Source organism: Habropoda laboriosa, unplaced genomic scaffold (assembly GCF_001263275.1).
Source record: "Habropoda laboriosa isolate 0110345459 unplaced genomic scaffold, ASM126327v1 scaffold804, whole genome shotgun sequence".
In the NCBI taxonomy this organism is placed as follows: domain Eukaryota; kingdom Metazoa; phylum Arthropoda; class Insecta; order Hymenoptera; family Apidae; genus Habropoda; species Habropoda laboriosa.
The window spans coordinates 451,514-457,938 of NW_017100896.1; positions in this window are offsets into that span (position 1 = coordinate 451,514).

The window sequence follows — 6,425 nt, forward strand, 5'->3', positions numbered from 1 at the left end:
TATCCAAGTGTGAGAAACATGTGGACAACTTTTACACCCGTTCGAACCAGCGAGATAAAGGCATACGGAGCTTACTCTATAAATTTTATGCTTAGCTTGAGCTAGTCGACAACTCTGTATTCGGCACCGATAATAAATTACGCGTGTGCCTCCATTAATAATATCGCCGAGTGTGTACAGCGCTTCATCTTAATGCATTACTCTAGTGAAATAGTTCGCTATGGAAAACAATGTTAGTTATAGACACTGTAAATTTAACGATATAATCGTGTGGAAAGAATGGCGGCTTTAACCCTTTGCACTCCCAGCATATTTTGACAAGATGAATAGTGAAACTTCTGAAAACCCAGTTTTGTCTTGGGAAAAAAAAAATGCTTATTTCTATTTCTTATGTTAATTTGCATTAATTTGATAATACACGAAATTCTGAATTTTATATTCTAAAGTTCTCCAAAGTGATTACGCGTGTCACCATAAAAGCGCCATTGGAGTGCAAAGGGTTAAATATCATTAGATATTTCACACGAGAAAATCGATATACGATAAGTAAGTAATTGACTTACAAAAGTTCAATGAAAATATGATTTAATCATTTCACTGCAGAGAGGTTTGACGTTTCTTGTTGTTTATAAAGTTTTAGAAGATGTTAATCAAGATAAGGGCAGATAAAAAAAAAGAGACGATTACGAAAATGCACAAAAAACAATGCAAAAATTGTCAGATATAAATACAGATAGGTTCCTGTAATCTTGGTAAAATATTTGAATTGTTAATAAAACACTTCAGATTGTGCAGTTCAAAGTACGTAAATAATATAATAAAAAGGTGGTTACTTCGAACTGATTTCCATGATTTCATCAATATTTGTACATCTGACAATTTTTTTAGAATTTAATACAAAGAAATATTATATTCTTTTTGTTACTAGATTGCAGATCTTTGTTCTTTTATTTTTAAGTATTTTATAATTCTATGGAATATATCAATGTAATCGCTTTGAAATATCTGCATATTAACATGCGAGGTTCCCTTGATTTGTATTAGTACGATATTCAAGTATTAACTTGCCGTTGGCAACACTGAAAAGAACAGCTGTTTGCACGTCAATCCATTTGAACACATTTACCGTGCGATAACCTTTCCAACGACTACATTAGCAATAACCAGGCTTCAAAAGAGCATAAAATACTGAATTATTAATATTGTTCACAATAAAATTATATTCTGAAATTATACTCAATGTTTTAATCGTTATGAACCTTAAATAACAAAAAATCCATAAAGCTGCATATCGTTCTTAGACTTCTTATACATATTTTGTTGCTTATTGCAAAATGTGAATGATTTCAAAGACGTTTGTACAACACCAAAAAACTGTACGAAAATGTCATTGTATGTCACTAAAACCGTACGACGAAGTTGGCTACACTGACGAGCGTTAGGTCGAATTTCAATGTGCAGATTAAGAATGCTTCCGGATAGTGGCTCCACGTCGCTTTCACAAGCAACTAAATATCACATTAATAAGCAACTAGAAGAATTAAGTAAATATAATTTAAATATAACTAGCACTCTATCTAAATCTGCAATTGGAATTTACCGAAATTTTGTTCGTGACAAAAAAGAATCAAAAGTATTAAGAACTCGGAAAGCATGAAAATTTATTCCATTGCACAGTTAAATTGCATCCATTTAAGGATTTATACTACCTCTATCAATCGAGAAATCGAGAAAAAATAATATTCACTATAAACTTGACAAGAATTATTATTTTTTATCACAATGATATTTCGCATATTATTTATTTCTTATATTAAATTTGTTTTATATCAGGAAGTAAAACCAATAAGTATTTGTATGAATTGAATGTCATGAAAAATATAGAATTATTCCGCGAAAAGCGTAGCAATTGAAAGTAGGCAGAGAACAGGAAGAGACAGCAAGAGTCTGCGCAGAATGCCAGGACTGTATGCATAAGAATAAGAGCCTGTCGCAAGCGTAACTGGAATACCACGTCTACCTTTTTGAAATTTCTGACAAAAAATTTCACGAAAATGGAAAAACTCTTTACTCATATCACTTTTTAAAATGATTTAGTACATCAAATGCACTTTTTCAAGTACTTCGAATTGATATGAAAAATAATAACGTTGTTTTACATACACTCACAGAATTAAATTGTAATAAATTATAAGAAATTTAATTAGCCGACACTCATACGGAACATGATTTAAAAAAATTAAGAATCGACCATGTGATTTGCAAAACTTTTCTTCGCCTATCAATTAAGTAAAACTTTTCCAATATGAATAAAAATATAAAATAAACACTTTAAAAATAATATATAAAAAATAAATTGCAATACTAAAGTTATTTAATTCAAATGCATCTACTTCAATAAACGCCATTAACACGATGCCAGCAACTAGTACTTCACAATACATTTCAATCCATCAAGATCATCATTCATAATTCATTTAAACGCTTAAATCTTCTCAATGAATCATGATTAATAACGAAAAACAATGAAAACCGGAAAAATAAAAACCCGCGTATTCTGAACTATTTAAGATGAATCCTCCCCGGATACAGTGCGATAGGCTAAAGGCAGAAAGAAAGAAAGAAGGAAGAAAGGAAGAAAAGAACGAAAGAAGAAATACGTGAAGACGGCTGAGAGAGGTTAAGGTGGGGGAGAGAAAGAGGAGACTGGGTGGGGCAGCAGACGCCCCGCGGCAAACTGTCAAACTACGCCGGTTCCGCAAGGTTCGTGGCCATCGGCCGTCCCCATGGTAATGCTACGTTTTCCAAGAGCATGTATACACAAGTAAGTATGCACGCATACCGAGGAACAGCGTGAGTCGAGTACGATGTGCGAAACGACCGGCATTCGGATTGATCAGAACGAAATATGAAATAAAAATGACAGAAAACATGGTACTTTCTTCTTACTCACCATCATTTTATAGTTGAGCTTCCTCGGCGCGGCTACGTTTTCCATTCTCACGGACATGTTAGCGGTGTTATCGCTCGTGGCGCCTGCTCGAAACGATACCGTGCCGTCGGTCCAATTACTACAGTAATGCGTGTCCCTCTTCCTCTATTCGTACTTATTATACGTCGTTGCTGATTTTTGGTCTCGTGTTGCCAAGAGAGCGGCGTCACCCGCGTTTTCGTATCTCTCAACACTAGTTAGATGCAAAACCCACACAGCACGGTCACGAACGAATTTGCACTCCGATCGGCCGATAAACCCGGGGTGGAGCGGAGGCAGAGAAAAAGAGAGAGAGGATGGATAGGTGTGGGTGAGACGCTTCGTAAAACGAAGGGGGTTGCCGGGAGGGGGTAGAGCTAGGACGAAGTACGGTATGTATGGTTATGGACGCAAAGGGACACGATAGAGCCGGTCGGTATGGTTTTAACACCGACGAAACCCGATGCGTCAAGCGCAACGATAAATCACTTTGCACGAAAGAAAGAGAAGAAGACAGTAGGACAATCAGGAGAGAAAGAGAATATGAGACGAGGGGTTGAGACGGGAGGAAGAGCAGAGGAGAAAAAGAAAGAGAGAGAAACAGGGACGTGGTGTGTGCGGCTTTCTGTTGCAGTGACCGAATGTACACGCGGTACTACGTAAATTTACCAAAGGAGGGAGTGAGAAAGAATGAGAAAGATGAGGAAAGAAGGGGGTAGAGAGCTGAACCGATGGCGATATGAGACGGATGTCGAGTGTCAAGAGGGTGTGTCGGCTATACACTTCACTACTACTATCAGTCGAACACTTTTCTCCACGTTGTAACTCGTTATTAAAACACGCACCACACCGATAGAATCAGCTAGCTACACCGAACTGAGTCAACGAGCGGAGAGACTACGCGAGATTATCACCTACTTCGCTGTCGTTTTCAGCCTCAGTGGCGGCCACTGTTGCGGTACGATCGTCCTTATCCACCTCGTTGCCGTTTTCGTCGGGATTGTCTCCTTTGTCGTTGTCCTCGTCGCTTCGGTCGCTGTTCTCCTAATCCTTGTCTTCGTCCTGCTCGTCCTGCTTCCGATCACCGTATCTTCCCCTTTCCGTCTTCTTCCTCTTCGCTTTTTCTTCGTTCGCACTTGGCTCTTTCAGCTATCGCGAAACCTTCCTATCTTTTCGTACTTTCCGTCGTCGTCTTCGTCCGTTATATCGCGCGTGGCCTCGCACCTTTTACTATCGTACAAATTCCACGGAGCACTACTAATACAGCATGTTACAAAAATAGAGTTTGTGTTCCCTTAAATAAAATAAATGTACAATTAATTGTTACTTGTGGTTAGGAAACATTTAGTGTATGTGTTGTCTTGTAGGTAGAGTCTAAGCTACTGCCCGGCGAGGTTCGCCCATCTTGCCCGAAACTAAGGAGAGTCGCCGCTTGGAGGCGCTGCGTGCGCCACCACCAACGGTGGGGCTCCGGCGGCCGCACCTGTCTGCACGACCGCCACTCAACACACACTCACGTATCACGGGTACACGAGCGGTATCTTACGAGTTCGTCGGGCGCGACAAAGAGATAACTAACGTCCACCCGGTTCGTCTAACAGAGACGGAACCTGCTGCCTAAACGAATGACGTAGAGGAGAGAGGGCTATGATCAGCGTGGTTTTCTCGACGAGTTTCGGCGTGGCGCAGTTGGCAAGCATGCGAATGAACGAGCGGTGAGTATGACGGAGACCGCTAGCAACAGCGTCCCGCGAGGGACGAGGATCGAGAATGAAGGACGATACGAGGGAAGAGAATGAAAAAAGAAGAGAGAGAAAACGGACGACAGACAGTGGCGGGTGGTACACTCACCCCCGTATACGCGACCCTTCGCGATACGGCAATAAACGTGTGTGCCATATGCCCTCTTATGTAGAAATCTACCTGAGGATAACACCACCGACTCTCTTCTCTTCTTGTTCGCCAAGCATTTACTAAAGAAGAAAACTGGTAGGTATTAAGATCTCCCTCTCTCTCTCTATCTTTCTCTTTTTCTCTCTTTCTTTTCATAGGACGAGATCGATTCTTTCGGCCCTTTTGTTGGTACCCGACGAGCTTCTTTCGCACCTTCTCGCGAGAGACTCGCGCGTTATCGATCGTGGAACGACCTCACTCACTTCTCCTACTCCCTCGAGGTCAGGAGACGAGATTTTCCTGTCGCTTTTTTCTTCTTCTCCTTTTCAACGGCAAATCTCAGTAATTTTCTTCGCGGTCATCGACATGTCTCATTCAACGTGAAGCTGTTAGACAATAAATGTTTAATACTTCGATCTAAATCGATCGAGTTCACATGTACCTGACTATCGAGATGGATCTTTCGCTCGTCTCGATCGATTCTATTATATTTTTCGAGGCAAATATTTCTCTCATTTCCTCCTATTGGCTATTGGCGCGTTAATGCTCAGAAAATATGCCCTGTACATTGGCAATTGTAGAAATTCTTGACCAGTGGCGTAGCAATTGGAAAATTCAACTCGCTCGTTTTCATCTATCCTATTTCATTGTGTACACAACCTGACGGTAATTTATGTTGCCAATGTGAATTGAACATTTTACGTCGAATCACGATTAAATGATAGGTTGTAGTGTCGTGCGCAAATGTATTCGATACATTGTAAGGAAACAAGTATAAGAAAACCGGACGTACATTACAATTACGTTGTTACTAAGCTTATCATACACATCCACAGTCACAAGGAGGTACGTATTATCAAAACACTACTTTCGGTAACGACAATATTGACTTTACGTCGAGCAGATGTCCAGACATATGCTTTTACTTCGCGGAAACCTTGAAAAGAGCCGCAAAAATAAATACAAAATTACTATATTTCCACCTGTATACGTACAATTTTCACGAGTAATAAATAATCTCGACAGATAATAACATCTTTCAAATTTACACTGTTTCCCTGCTATCTTACAATCATCCTAGGTATCGTACGAACCATTCCAAAAACATTGTATATTCCATCGACATCTATTGTCGCGAAATTGTCGATTTTACTAAAACTTCGAATTGTACCATTTTCTATGACAAATAAATAATAGACAATTCACCGAAGACTTTCTCATTCGTACAGAAAAACTATCCCCTGTTACTGTAATAATAAATTTTCCCAATATAATCCCCAGGTAAGAATGTCCTGTACTTACAATACTTTCGCCATTTTCACAGATGACGCATAATCCTATTCGTCCTGTATCCCTTAAATCGCTGTCTGAATCATCCTTGATTCGACCGGTGTTTCATAGAGTATGTACTCGGATGAAATAGGCCTAAGGGGACCCAACGACTTAGTCATTAACATCGCCTGGCCGTTTACCTGGATTTGCCTGCTGCTGACCACGCACCGCATCGAGACCGAACAAGAAAGCAGGCCACTTTGTTTTGACCGATGTCTTTTCTTGTGTC